General features: G+C 43.2%; 2 pseudogenes; both read left to right on the forward strand.

The window, feature by feature from the left end:
- The window catches only part of LOC106734906 (40S ribosomal protein S2-like), a 13,696-nt pseudogene extending 6,793 nt beyond the window's left edge, over nucleotides 1-6,903 (forward strand).
- Nucleotides 6,904-13,886: 6,983 nt separating this feature from the next.
- LOC102482222 (40S ribosomal protein S2 pseudogene) lies at nucleotides 13,887-15,304 on the forward strand (annotated as a pseudogene).
- Nucleotides 15,305-15,531: the final 227 nt, after the last annotated feature.

Genomic DNA, 15,531 nt, shown 5'->3' on the forward strand with positions numbered 1-15,531 from the left:
CCCCCCGCCAGGTCAGCCCCCCGGAGCAGCAGTGTCTCCCCAGGACAGACCTCAGGGAGTGAGGCTGGGGCTCTGCCTCCTCTGGACCCTGCACCGCCGAGTGAGAGGCAAAACGCGAGCTGGATTTCCCCAAACTGGAGCTGGGCTCCCCTCTCGACCCTCCCCCCTCCAAAGCCTTCCAGCTCGGCCCCAAAAGCTTGCCTTTTTTTTTTTTTTTTTTTTTTTTGGAAGCCAAAGAACTCTGGAGAGGTGGAGAAGGGTTAAGTTTTCTTGTTTTCATCACCTTTCTCCGAGGGGCTCTTGGGCTAGAGAAAAAGTTTTCAGGATTTCTAAAATGAAGTTAAAGACACGTGAAGGGGGTATCAGGTCAGAGATGACACCGTTGAGCAGTATTTGAATCGCAAGCAATGGAAAAATCGCCTCCACACCAAAGAGAGAAACCACATGAAGGCTGTGTTCCTTGATGTCTGCAGAGGCCATCATAACATTTTTTTTAAGAATTATTTATTTAGGGGCCGGCAGGTGGCGTGGTGGCTGAGGAGGATGGACTTCCACATGGCTGACTACGGTTCCATTTCCCCACCTGGTGGCTTGCTTTCTCACTTCCCCCAGACACCCACTCTCTCCCTATCTGGTCAAATTTAAGTAAGTAAGTAAATAAATAAATAAATAAATAAATAAATAGAGTTAAGTAAATAATAATAAAAAAAGATTTAACTTTATTTATTTATTATTATTATTATTCCATTTGACCAGAGATAGAGAAAGAGAGTGAGGAACCAAGCCACCAGATCCAAGACTCCAACCACAATCCCCTTGTGGGAGTCCAGAGCCTTAACCACCACGCCACCTGCTGGTCCCATCATAGCTTTTTTGTTATTTATTTGCCCTCAGATGTGTAGTGGTTGTGTTCACTTTGGGGATGAAGAAATGAAGACACAGAAACACCTAATTTTTCACCGTTGAAAGAATAGCCAGTGGCTATTATGCCAAAATTAAAACCGACCAAGGGCATCTGAATTTCTCCTGGTTTGATGGTTGTTGCTTCTTCCGAATAAGAGACTTTAATGGGGTTATAGAGGTAAAAGCTGTTTCTGGAACCTTCCTTCCTTTCAGGTCAAATTTCAAAGGAAGAAAAAAAGATTCATTCTCTCATTGCCTTTCACACCATTCCACTCCCATTAAGCACTTAAATTTTATTCTTTGTTATTCACACATTCTAAGTGTAACCAGATTGTTCTTTTGAGAAAGATTCCTAAACTGTCAACCTTCTTCACTGATTGATTAATTCAAATCTATTCTTAAGCTAGGATCTAGACATAAAAAACATGAATAAAATTTGCCTTCTACTCAGAAGCAGATTCCAGGTTGGCAAGTAGCAAACTGAAGACTGCACTGCAGTGCTTTTCAAGGTCACTATTTAAAACAAAACAAAACCAAAAAAGAGTACTTTGTGGGGGGGCAGCAGATGGCATAATAGTTATTTCCCTAGACTCCCACAGGGCTGACCATAATTTGAGTCCCTGACCCGGTGGCTTGAAATTCATGCTGGGGGTGCCTGCACATGCACGCACACACGTGTGCATGTGTGTGTACCCAAAATCCTGAGAGAATAGAGCAGCGATTGCAACATGGCCATCCCCCCTGGGGGATGATTTCTCACTTTCCCTCTCACTGTCTCTGTCTCTTTCTCTCTCCAGCTAGCACATGTGCCCTAAGGCAAAAACCTCCACACACACACACACACACATACACGCACACATACACACAGAAGCACACAAAAGTCATTAGAAATAAGCCTTGTAGCCCAAAATTGACTCTTTTCACTCAATGCTTCCAAAAGCTTCGTAGTTAATACCTTGTTAGAAACACTGTCCTGGACCATAGATGATAAGAATGTTGGGAGAATTGGGCTCCAAAATTTGATATTCATAAAGAACAAAAGGAAAAAGACAGGCTCGCAGCTGGCATGGTGGTTAAGGTACTCACTCCCACATGGGTGACCTCAGCTCAAGTCCTGGACCTGGCAACTTGCTTATAACTTTCTCTTACTCTCGCCAAATTTTAAAATAATAATAAATAAAACAAATAATCCTTTCTTTCTCTGAGATTTAATTGTGGGGCCAGCAGGTGGCATGGTGGTTAGAAGCGCTAAATTCCGACATGGCCTAAAGCAGTTCGAGTCCCAGACCAGGCCGCTTGCTTTATCACCTTCCCTTTATCTCTGTCTCTGTCTGGTCAAATAAAAATAATAATAACAAATTGAATTAATTAATTAAAAATATTTAATTGCATTTATTTACTCATTTATTTTTCATTTGACCAGAGAGAGAAAGACAAAGAGAGAGGAATTGAGCAAACAAGTTACCAGATCTGGGACTCGAACCCTGATTGGCCATGTGGGTCCAGTGCCTTAACCACAATGCCACCTGCCAGCCCCAATCATCCTTTCTTTAAAAGAAAGAAAAAGAGGAGTAAAAAATATTTAATTGCATTTATTTACTCATTTATTTTTCATTTGACCAGAGAGAGAAAGACAAAGAGAGAGGAATTGAGCAAACAAGTTACCAGATCTGGGACTCGAACCCTGATTGGCCATGTGGGTCCAGTGCCTTAACCACAATGCCACCTGCCAGCCCCAATCATCCTTTCTTTAAAAGAAAGAAAAAGAGGAGTAGGCAGGTGGTGTGGTGGTTAGGGATGCTGGACTCCCACATGGCTGACCACAGTTTGAGTCCCAGGCCTGGTGGCTTACTTTCTCACTTTCTCTCTCTCTCTCTCTTTCACTCTGTCCTTCTCTGATAATATAAATACAAATAAAGTCAAATAAAATAGTTTTTTTAAAAAGCAGCTAGATGTTCTTTTTTTTGGAGAGGTTTTTGCTATAGGGTGCGTGCGCTCACCAGACAGACAGAGAGAGACAGAGAGACAGAAAGCAAGAAATCACCTCCCAGGAGGGATGGCCACATTGCAGTCCCTTCTCCTCCATTCTCCTCTTGGGATCTTGGGCACGCACACACACGTGTCCAGTGTGAATTTAAGCCACTAGGTCCGGGACTTGAACCGTGATTGGCTACATGGGAGTCCAGCGACTTAGCCATTCACTAACTGCTGGTCCCTAGATGTTCTATTTTTAAAAAAAGAGGCAAAAGGCTATTATGGAATAGCAATACGGCCAACTTTATCAATTATTTAAATTGAGTAACTTTTTTATTTTTAATTATTTATTGCAATGTTACAACTCTTTTAGAATTTTTCTACCAGGTTTTCTTTTTCTTTTCTTTCTTTTCTTTTTCTTTTTTTACCAAATTAAAAAAATATATATTATTATTTATTTTTTAAAATTTGACCAGAAAAAGAGAGAAAGTGAGAAAGCAAGCCACCAGGTCAAGGACCAAGGTGTGGTCAGCCATGTGGGACTCAAGCATCCCAACAACTATGCCACCCACCTGCCCAACTTTATTTTTCTTAGAGAGAGAGATATTTTCTATAGGATGAGTGCGCTTAACAAAGGGACAGAGAGAGACAGAAACAGAAAGTGAGAAATCATACCCCCCCCAGGAGGGTATGGCCATGCTATAGTCCCTTCTCCTCCATTCTCCTATCAGGATTTTGGGTATGCATTCACACACACTTGGCAAGAATTTTAAGCTACCAAGTCTGGGACTCAAACCATGGTCAATTATATGGGAGTCCAGTGACATAACCATTATGCCATCTGCTGGTCTCAGAATTTATTAACTTTTAAAAGTATGGAAATGGGAAAATCACACAACGATGTAGACAGATATCCATAGTAACTTTCATTCTCTTCATTCCATAAAGGTTCATTGAATTCCTACTAAATCCCAGGCTCAGCTCTCAGTTCTGGGGAAACAGCTGTGAGCAAAAGGAAATCACGGACCAGCAGATGGTGTAATGGTTATGTTGCTGGACTCCCACATAGTCAACTGAGGTTCGAGTCTCTGACCCGGAGGCTTATTATGTTGGGCATGTGTGCATGCGTGCCCTGATCCGGAGAGGAGAATGGAGAGAAGGGATTGTGGCATGGCCCATCCTTCATAGGGGGTGATTTCTTGCTTTCTGTCTCTCTGGCAAGCTCACATGCCCTACAGCAAAAAATCTCTCTTTTAAAAAAAGAAACCTCTACCCTTGTGAAGTCTGCATTCCGTCATGGGGTAGGGGTGGAGGTGAGGAAAGAAAATAACCAGTATAAGCAGGCAGAGTATATAGTGTGTTAGATGATATTAAGTGCCTGGGAGGAAAAAAAGCAGGAAAGGGGATAGGGAGTGCTGGGGAGGGTTGCAATTTTAAATTCTGAAATCAAGGAATATCTCGTGCAGTATATCCAAAAATGAGAGGAAGGAATCTAGGAGAAGAATCATACCTAGGAATGAGTAAGTGGAAAGGCCCTCGAGGCTAGGTGGTGTCTGTTAGCGATACAACAGTTTCACAACAGAGAGAAATGGGAAACCATCTAAATGTCAGAGGTCAGGCCAGCCCCTTTGCACACTGGTTAACTGAACAGAATCCTACATGGCCAACAGCATTTGGAATTATTGCTGTTGCAGCTTGAAAAACATTCCATGTGACCAAATTCCTGACAGGAAGAAGAAATGGAGAAGGGATTGCAATGTCATCATACCTTGTTGGAGTGGGGGTAGGTTTCCCTCTGTCTCTCTAGCTCACTTGCCTTCTTTTTTTATTTTTTTTCCCTTTTCTAGGGTTCAGTTCCAGCTATTTTATTTAAAACACAGATCACTCTTTTTTTTTAAATTAATGACTTATTTAATTTTATTTATTCACTCATTTATTTTTAATTTGACCAGGGAGACACACGCAGACACAGAGATTGAGAAGGTGAGAAAGCAAGCCACCAGGTCCAGGACTTGAACTGTGGTCATCCATGTGGGAGCATCCAGCCCCTTAACCACCATGCCACCTGCTGATCCCACACAGGTCACTCTTATAGGCCAAGCCTAGGACAGTTTTGAGTTTAGATAAAACTATTGTGGAGAAACAAAGTTTGGAGTCACCAGCATGTAGAAGATATGTTTCAGGGTTTTTGTTTGTTTGTTTGTTTGTTTTTTGTATAGGGCATGTGCACTTGCCAGAGAAAAACAGAGGAAGGAAACAGGAGAAATCGCCTCCCAGGGGAGATCGCCTCATCCCAATCCCTTGTCCCCCATTCTCCTTTCAGGATTTTGTGCGTACTCTCACATGTACCTGGCGTGATTTTCAAGCTGTTGAGTCTGGGACTTGAACCATAGTCAGTCTTGTGGAAATTCAGCACCTTAACCACCATGCCACCCGCAGGCTCTGTAGACTATATTCAAAGTCACCTTCATCTCTGCTTCTAAGAAATAGCACCTAGTGGGGCTGGAAAGAACCAGAAGCTGAAGCAAGCCAAAGAAGCAGTTCAGGCTGAAATTGAACAGTACCGCCTGCAGAGGGAGAAAGAATTCAAGGCTAAGGAAGCGGCGGCTCTAGGATCCCACGGCAGTTGCAGCACTGAAGTGGAGGAGACCCAGGAGAAGATGACCATCCTCCAGAACTATTTCCTACAGAACAGGGATGAAGTCTTGGATAACTGCTGACCTTTGTCTGCGACATCCAGGCAGGAATCCATGAAAACTACTGCATAAATGGATAGGAGAAGAATGAAGCGCCTGTCCCATGGAATGGCGTCTTAGATGCCCTCATGGAATATGAAGCATTATGGAGCTCCAGTTATATTCTTGGGAAAGGCATTAAATTATTTCTGTATATTATATAGCAGGTCCTTTCACTTTTTGCAGAGGAACAAATCTAGCTTCTTTATACAGACTTAGCACTTATCCAAAGAATTAATCTTTTTACCTCATATTTCTTAGAAATTTAATGGGCGTATGTTGTTTTCCTATGCCTTTAGGTCAAGCAACATGTATCTCAATGTTAACTTTTTCTGTTTTAGATCTAGTAAAAAAGGAGATTCTTTAAAGAAAGGGATTTCTTTTTTTTCCCTAGTGCTTTCTCGAAGGTCAGAAGCTTTATCTATGAAAATGTAGTGAGTAGTTACTTGTAACCTGTGTGAAGCAGCAACCAGCCTTAAAGTAGTCCTTTCCGGCTAAAGGATAGAACAGAGATTACTAGTGTAATCCTTTGGGCTGCCTGTAGTTTCTTTTAATCAAATAGTAGATAGAATTCACAAACTTGGTATGTGTTATTACTTGGTGTACTGATATCATCTAAAAGTAAGAGACTCTCCTTCTTCTCCGAGAGAACACCAAATGGCGGATGACACCGGTGCAGCTACAGGGCCTGGAGGCCCTGGGCGTCCTAGAATAGGAGGCTGTGGCGGCTTCGTGGAGGCTTCGGCAGCGCCCTGGCCAGCAGACCAGGTTCAAGGCATTTGTCGCCATCGGGGACTACAATGACCATGTTGGTTTGGGTGTGAAGCGTTCCAAGGAGGTGGCCACTGCCATCCGAGGGGCCATCATCCTGGCCAAACTCTCCATTGTCCCAGTGCGGAGAGGCTACTGGGGGAACAAGATCGGCAAGCCCCACACTGTCCCTCGCAAGGTAACCAGCTGCTGTGGCTCTGTGCTGGTGTGCCTCATTCCTGCCCCCGGAAGCACTGGCATTGTCTCCGCTCCTGTGCCCAGGAAGCTGCTGATGATGGCTGACATCGATGACTGCTACACCTCAGCCTGGGGCTACACTTCCACCCTGGGCTACACTTCCACCCTGGGCAACTTTGCCAAGGCCACCTTTGATGCATCTCCAAGACCTACAGCTGTCTGACCCCTGACCTCTGGAAAGAAACCATGTTCACCAAGTCTCAATCCCCCGGCCGCCTGGTCAAGACCCCCACCAGAGTCTCTGTGCAGAGGACCCAGGCTCCAGCTGTGGCCACAACCTAGGTTTTTCATACAGCAAGAATAAAGTGAATTAAGCCTGAAAAAAAAAAAAAAAAGTCAGAAACTCTTTGTCATGAAAAAAAAAATAAAGGATAAATGTTGAGGTTGGCAGGTGGCATGGTGTTAAGGGTGCTGGACTCCCACATGGCCGACTGCAGTTCAAGTCCTTTGGGCCTGCACACATTCACTTACATCATGATTTTCAAGCCTCCAGGTCTAGGGCTCGAACCACTCAGTTGACCATGTGAGATCCAACTGCTTTAACCTCCATGCCACCTGCTGGTTCATATTCCTTGTTCATTTTAAGGTTAATGGAAAAGTGATTTCTGAATAGGCAGAGTGCTTCTATAATACAGCAGTTACACTTTAAAAAGTTAAGTTTTAACAATGTAGTTAAGAATTTAACAATGAGGGACTGGCAGGTGCCGTGATGGTTAAGGTGTTAATAAGTAAATAAATAAAGTTAAATAAAGTCTTGGACCTAGTGACTTGCTTTCTTGCTTTCTTTTTTCTCTGTTTGATTAAAGTAAAGAGCGGATGGCGTAATAGTTACATCTCTGGACTTGCACATGACCAACTGTGGTTCAAGTCCTGTACAGGGAGGGTTCAAACTCACAGCACATGTGTTTGTGCCCAAGAGCCTGAGAGGAGAATGGAGGGGAAGGGTTTGCAGTGTGGCTGTCACCCTTCAGGAGGTTGATTTCTCACTTTCTGTCTCTGTCTCTCTGGCAAGTGCATGTGCCCTATAAGAAAAATAACTGTAAAAAAAAATAGGGGCCGGCAGATTTCATGGTGGTTGAGGATGCTGGATTCCCACATGGCTGACTGTGGTTTGAGTCTTGGACCTGGTGACTTGCTTTTTTGTTTTCCTTTTCTCTCTCTTTGGTCAAATTAAAGTAATAATAATAATAATAAGTGAAATTAAACAAATAATTATTTAAATAAATAAAAATAAATATGGGACCAGCTGATGGCATAATGGTTACATCGCTGGACTTTCACATAGCCGATCGTAGTTCGAGTCCCGGACCTGGCACTTTAAACTTCATTCCAAGCATGTGTGTGTGGATGCCCAAAATCCCAAGAAGAGAAGGGAGGAGAAGGGAATGCCATGTGGCTATCCCCTGGGGGGTAATTTCTTGCTTTCTGTCTCTCTGTCTCTCTGGTGAGCACGTGTGCCCTATGGCAAAAATCTCTTTATAAATAAATAAATAAATATATAATTACATACATAAAATGCAGTGTTGGCCAATGGTTTTGTTCCTTTCTCCTTCCATAAGCTGTTTGGTCACTTACCTTCATTCTCTTCCTCTGCCACTTGAGTGAGTAGCCATGAGCTGGACTTCAGGAGTCCTGCAAACTAGCCAGAGAGTGGGTGCTGTCGGAGTGAGGTCCTCCCTCCCCAAGGATGGCTTTATTACTCCAGTGGGCACCAGGCATCCTGATCAGAGATGCCTGACCCTTCATCCATAGGCATGCCAGGAGATTTCCAAGATGGTGACTGTCCAGTGTAAACTTTCTCAGGATTCTACTTCAGAGGAGACCACTCATAGTAAGATCACAATAAGATCTCCATTACAGTAACGGGATGGTTTAGTGTAGCCTGTGCTACCAGCATCTTATTAAAATTCCTATTTGGAATGGCATGAACATTTCTGGTGTTCCTAGAAAGGATTTGAACTCAATTATAGGAACTGATAAAGATCCTGAGAGAGGAGTCAGCAAAGATTGATTTCCAGTGGCTATGGGGTGATTAAAAATGGAAAGTTAGGCACCAGCAGGTGGCATGGTGCCTAAAAGGCACTGGACTCCCACATGGCCAACTGTGGTTCGTGTCCCAGACCTGGCAGGTTGCTTTCTCACTTTCCCTCTCTCTTGCTCTGTCCCTCTCTGCCAAATTAAAACAAATAAATAAAGTTAAATAAAATAATTCTTACCAAAAAAATGAAGAGTAAACTTCTTGGGGGAATTAACCGATCTGTACCTGATTTAATGGAAAGTATGTTGGAAAATCTTGAGAGTACGTCCAGTTTCCACACTAAGTAAGGTCAATATCTCTACAACTTGAGTTTCAAAATCTTACAAAGCAGAGTGTGGAAGACAAACCTTCAGGAAGACATCCAGGCCTACTACTCCCCATTTCAAGGCTTCTCCTAGAGAACTGAGGTCTTCGTCCTTTTAATTTTTTTTTTTAAGAATTATTTATTTTATTTTATTTCACTCAGTATAATTATTTTTAAAATTTTGACCTGAGAGAGAAAGGGCAAGTGAGAAAGCAAGCCTCCAGGTCTGGGCCTTGAATCGTGGTTGGCCATGTGGAGTATCCAGTGCCTTAATCACCATACCCCCTGTAGGCTCTTCTTTTTATTTTATTTTTAGAATTATTTTTTATTTAACTTTATTTATTTATTTCAATTTGACCAGAGAGGGACAGAGTGAGAGAGAGAGAGAGAGAAAGAGAGAGAAAATGAGAAAACAAGTCACCAGGTCTGGGACTCGAACTGTGGTTGGCCACATGGGAGTCCAGTGCCCCTAACCAACATGCTTCCTATTGGCCTCAAAATAAATAATTCTTAAAAGAAATGAGGCTAGTGTGACTGGAGGGAGTCCTAGTGTTGTGGTCAGAGGTCCAGTAGGAACTCACCTGGCCACCATAAGTATTTGAGCTTTTTCTTCATGCATTGAAGTGTTGCAGAATGAGGAGAGGCAAGATTTATCTTAGATTTTAAAGGATTACCTTGGCTGCCTTGTTGAGAATAGACAGCAGGGAGCAAGAGAAAGCAGGCAGACAAGGGAAATCCTCTAGGCATATGGAACGAGAAGGGAGTTGTTAGTTACTGAAAAAAAGGGAAGGTTGCAGGAATAGCATGTCTGATAAGGAAGATCAGCAATTAATTATGGTTGTGATAAATCTTGTGTTGTCAGGAAAGTAATGACACATTTTTGCATAGAAAAACAGGAAAATATGCCATGACTTTTCTGACAGTCTAATAGATGCCAAAGATACAGATGGAGATGTTGGAGACATAAGTCAATGGAGTTTAGGAGTAGAGTGGGAGGGACTAGAGATGGAATCATCAACATACAGATAGGATTTAAAACAATGACTTTGAGGGGCCAGCAGGTGGTGTTATGTTTAAGGGCTCTGGACTCCCACATGGCTGACTATGCTTTGAGTCCAGGACCTGGCAGTTTGCGTAATTGCTTTCTCTCTCTCTCTCTCTCTCTTGTTCTCTGTCCCTTTCTGGCCAAATTAAAATAAATAAATAAGTGGACCAGTGGGTGGTGTAGTGGTTGAGGCACTGGACACTCCCACAGGGCCGACTGCGGTTTGAGTCCCAGATCTGGTGGCTTGCTTTCTTACTCTCTCTCTCTCTCTCTGTGTATGTTTCTGGTCAAACTAAAAAACAAAAACAAAAAAATGAATGAATAAATAAAATTAAATAATTCTTTTTAAAAAATTAAAATAAAGGGCCAGCAGGTGGTGTGGTGGTTAAGGATGCTGGATTCCCACATGGCTGACCACAGTTCGAGTCCCGGACCTGGCGGCTTGCTTTCTCTCTCTCTCTCTCTCTCTGTCTCTCCCTGGTCAAATTAAAATAAATAAATACAGTTAAATAAAATAATTCTTTTTTAAAAATTAAAATAAATAAATAAATAAAGCTAAATAAAATAATTCTAAAAAAATACCCAAAACCATAAACCATGACTTTGAATGAGATCCTCCAGAGTGAGTAGAATTATAGAAGAGATTTACAGATTGAGCTCTGGGACACTAGGACAGCTATAGTTTAGGAGTTATCAGCTGAGTAGGTGAAAAAAATATACCTGGATGTCTAAATCACTAGACTTGTTAGTTATAATTATTTTAAAGAAATGGGAGCAGCAGTTGGTGTAATGACTATGTCACTGGACTCCCATGTAGTCGACCGCAGTTCAAGTCCCAGACCTGGTGGCTTAAACTCACACTGGGCGCATATGTGCGTGCCCAAGATCCCAAGAGGAGAATGGAGAAGGGATTGTGGCGTGGCCATCCCCCCTGGGGGGTGATTTCTTGCTGTTTGACTTTCTGTCTTTCTCTGTCTTTTTGGTGAGCACACATGCCCTGTAGCAAAAACCTCTCAAAAAAAAGAATTATTTTATTGGGGCACCAGCAGTTGGCGTGGTGGTTAAGGAGCTGGACATTCCAGTGTGACTGATTATGGTTCAAGTCTCAGGCCTGGGAGCTTGCTTTCTCACTTTCCCTCTCTCTTTCTCTATCTCTGGTGAATTAAAATAATTATAATAATAAACACAATTAAAATAAATTATTATTTTAAAAATATTATTTTATTGGGACCAGCAATGGCATAATGGTTATGCCACAGGACTACCACATAGTTTACTGCAGTTCAAGTCCTGGACCCAGCAGTTTAAAGCTCACACCTGGCATGTGTGCATGCATGCCCAAAATCCCAAGAGGAGAATGGAAGAGAAAGGATTGCAGCATGGCCATCCCCCCAAGGGGTGATTTCTCACTTTCTGTCTCTCGGTCTCTCTGTCTTTCCAGTGCCCTATAGCAAAATTCTCAAAAAAAAAAAGAATTATTTTATCATTATTATTTTTAAAAATAATTATTTATTTTTAATTTTATTTACCATTATTATTATTATTCAATTTGACCAGAGAGAGAGAAAAAGAAAGAAAAAAAGAAAGTCGCCAGGTCTGAGACTCAAACCGTGTTAAGCCGTGTGGGAGTCCAGTGCCTTAACCACCACACCACGTGCCAAACCCTTCTATTATTTTTTAAAAATGTGCTATAGGACATGTGCACTCACCAGACACACATACACACACACACACATACCCCAGGGAGATGAACAGACCACTATCCCTTCTCCTGATTCTCCTCTCGGGATTTTGGGCACACATGTACACGTGCCTGGCATGATTATTATTTTTTTTAAAGAATATTTTATTCAAAGAGAAGCTATGTTCTAAACTTCATCTTCTACACTCCTGAAATATTCAGACAAGAAGTCATTTATTTATTTATTTATTGAGAGTTTGGGGGTTTTTTTGTTTGTTTTTTTTGGGGGGGGTGTTTTTTTTTTTGCTATAGGGCACTTGTGCTCCCAGAAAGACAGAAAGACAGAGGGATAGAAAGCGAGAAATCACCCCCCAGGGAGGATGGCCACACCGCAATCCCTTCTCCACCATTCTCCTCTTAGTATCTTGGACACGAACACAACGCTCCCAGCGTGAGTTTAAGCCACCAGATCTGGGATTCGAACCATGAAGACAAGAAACCATTTTAGAGCAGAAGTATGTCCTGGCCTGTTCAGGGAAGCTATGCTCTAAACTTCATCTTCTACACTCCCGAAATATTCAGACAAGCACAGAAGAGGAGACGTTTTGTCACAGAATGACCAGAAACCACTGCAGAGGCACAAGAAACATGAGAAACCAAGAGAATATCTCTCCCCTAAGTGAAAAGAACAATCCCTCATTATCCACAGACAGTACAGGAGAACTCCTGGAAATGTCTGACAGAGAATTCAGAATATTCGTAGTGACCAAGCTAAATGAGATGCAAGAGCTGAGAGATAATGAGCTCCAAAAGATGCAGGAGAAAAGAGACAATGAGTTCCAGGAGGTGTTGAAGTTCTTCCATGATCTGAAAGAGGAAATACATACCATAAAAAAGAAATAAAAGGGGACCAGCAGCTGGCTATGTTGCTGGATTCCAATGTAGTCGGCCATAGTTTGAGTCCCAGACCTGGTGACTCAAACTCATGCCGGGTACGTGTGCGTGCATGCCCAAGATCCCGAGAGGAGAATGAAGGAGAAGGGATTGCGGTGTGGCCATCCTCCCAGGGGGTGATTTCTCACTTTCTGTCTCTCTGTCTCTGTCTTTCTGGCAAGCACACGTGCCCTATAACAAAAACCTCTCAAAAAAAAAAAAAAAAAAAAAAAAAAAAGAATCAAATGGAGCTATTAGAGATGAAGGCTGCCATTCAGGAAATCAAAACCGCCCTCGAAAGTATTAAAAGGAGATTAGTCCATGTAGAATATCGAATCTCAGATGTTGAAGGCAAAACCTCTGATCTAGTAAAGACAACCAAAAAAAAACTGAGAAAATAACCAAATACATGATAATACTATACAAGAAATACTAGATACCATTAAGCACCCAAACATCCAAATAATTGGTATCCCAAAAGGTGAAGGAACTAATAAGGGCATTGATGATCTATTCCGTGAAATCCTGGAAGAAAACTTTCCAAATCTAGAGAGGCATTCAAATATCCACACCTAAGAAATGCAAAGGACTCGTAATGGAATGAACCCAAGAAGGTCCTCTCCAAGACACATCATAACCATATTGGCAAAAGCCACAGACAAAGACAAGATACGAAGACTGGCAAGAGAGAAACATTAGGTTACTTATAAAGGTTATCCCATCAGGCTAACATCAGACCTCTCATCAGATACAATGTGAGCAAGGAAAGAATAGGAAAATATATTCAAAGCGTTATGTGAAAAACAGTTTCAACCAAGAATACTGTACCTGGCAAGATTATCCTTCATATGGAAAGAAAAGAGAAAAACATTCTCAGACAAACAAAACCTGAAAGAATTTGGCAACACCAGACCCACTCTTCAAGAAGCTCTGAAAGGAGTGCTCTACCAGGCAAACTAAAGACACACATACAGAAATAAGAGAACAGAAAGCAACAAAGAAAATGACCAATTTAATGCTAGGGACAAGACAAATCAATAATAACATTGAATGTTACCTTCCAGGATTTAAACGGAAAAATTAGACCACAGTAACACTGCATATTCATCAGAAGAAAGTTTGAACATAAAACTGAACTGGTGAGGGACCAGCAGGTGGTGGGGTGTTTAAGGTGTTGGACACTCCCACAGGGCTGACCATGGTTCAAGTGCTGTAGCTGGTGGCTTGCTTTCTCGCTTTCCTCTCTCTCTCTCTGGTCAAATTAAATGAGTGGCTTCTTCTCCGAGAGAACACTAACGGCGGATGACTCTGGTGCAGTGGCAGGGCCTCGAGGCCCTGGGCATCCTGGGATAAGAGGTTGGGGTGGCTTTCATGCAGGGTTCTGCAGCAGCCCCAGTGGTCAGGGCTGGGGCCACTGCCCTGGAGCTGGTGGAGGCAAGGCTGAGGACAAGGAGTGGATCCCAGTCACCAAGCTGGGCCGCCTGATCAAAGACCTGAAGATCAAATCCCTGGAGGAGATCTCTCTCTTCTCCCTGCCCATCAAAAGTCTGAGATTATCAACTTTTTCCTGGGAACGTCTCTCAAGGATGAGGTTCTGAAGATCATGCCCGTGCAGAAGCAGACTCGCGCTGGCCAGCGGACCAGGTTCAAGGCATTTGTGGCCATCAGGAACTACAATGGCCATGTTAGTTTGGGTGTGAAGTGCTCCAAGGAGGGGCCATCACTCCACTGTCCCAGCGTGGAGAAGCTACTGGGGGAACAAGATCGGCAAGCCCCACACTGTCCCTTGCATGGTGACCAGCCGCTGTGGCTCTGTGCTGGTGCACCTCATCCCTGCCCCAAGAAGCACTGGCATTTTCTCCACTCCTGTGCCTGTGGGAGGCTGTGCACCAGCGAGTCTGCTGAGGCTATTTTTCATGAGTCTCTTACTACTACCATCTTAGGCTCAGAGAGCAAACAATTACAAAGGCCGTAATTGGCTCCCCTTCAAAAACCTCACCTTCAAAACCATACTCTGATCGGCCACTCCCCATAGCAAATCAGTGAGCTTAGAATCCCTCAGATTTGCAGATCCGGATACCTCATGATTGGTCCACAGAGCAACCAATCATAACCCACCTTTTACTATCATTCATTCAACCAATCACGGCCCACCAATGTGTATATAAGCACGATCCCTGGCCCATAATCGCCAGAGGACCCTGAAGACCCTGAAGAGTTGTGACACCAAGCCGTCTCCAGACGACCCTGAGCTGCGACCTGAGCTGTGACGCTGCATTGTCTCCGGACGACCCTGAGCTGTGGCGACATCGTGTTTGCTCCAGATGACCCTGAACACTGTGTCGTCTCCGTGCTGCCTACAATGAAGAGACAACCCTGAAGATACACTGCGTCGTCTCCGTGCTGTGATAGTGTGCCGTTTGTCCCGTCTCTCACTCCTTCCCTCAGGAAACCTGTTCGCCTGTCCTGTGGGTAAGGACATGTGCCCAAGAAGCTGCTGCTGATGGCTGGCATCGATCTCAGCCTGGGCATCTCCAAGACCTACAGCCATCTGACCCCTGACCTCTGGAAAGAGACCGTGTTCACCAAGTCTCCCTATCAGGAATTCACTGACCATCTCATCAAGACCCACACCAGAGTCTCTGTGCAGAGGACCCAGGCTCCAGCTGTAGCTACAACATAGGTTTTTTTTCTTTTTAAGAATTATTTTACTTAACTTTATTTGTCTATTTATTTATTTATTTATTTAAATTTTGACCAGAGAGGAGAGAGACAGAAAGTAAGAAAGCAAGCTGCCAGGTCCAGGATTGAACCACAGTCAACCATGTGGGAGTCCAGCGCCCTCAAGTCACCACACCACCTGCCAGCCCCAACATAGGGTTTTTTTTTTTTTTTTTTTTTTTGACGGTT

The sequence above is a fragment of the Tupaia chinensis genome, unplaced genomic scaffold, assembly GCF_000334495.1.
Source record: "Tupaia chinensis unplaced genomic scaffold, TupChi_1.0 Scaffold000250_1, whole genome shotgun sequence".
Taxonomy (NCBI): Eukaryota; Metazoa; Chordata; class Mammalia; order Scandentia; family Tupaiidae; genus Tupaia; species Tupaia belangeri.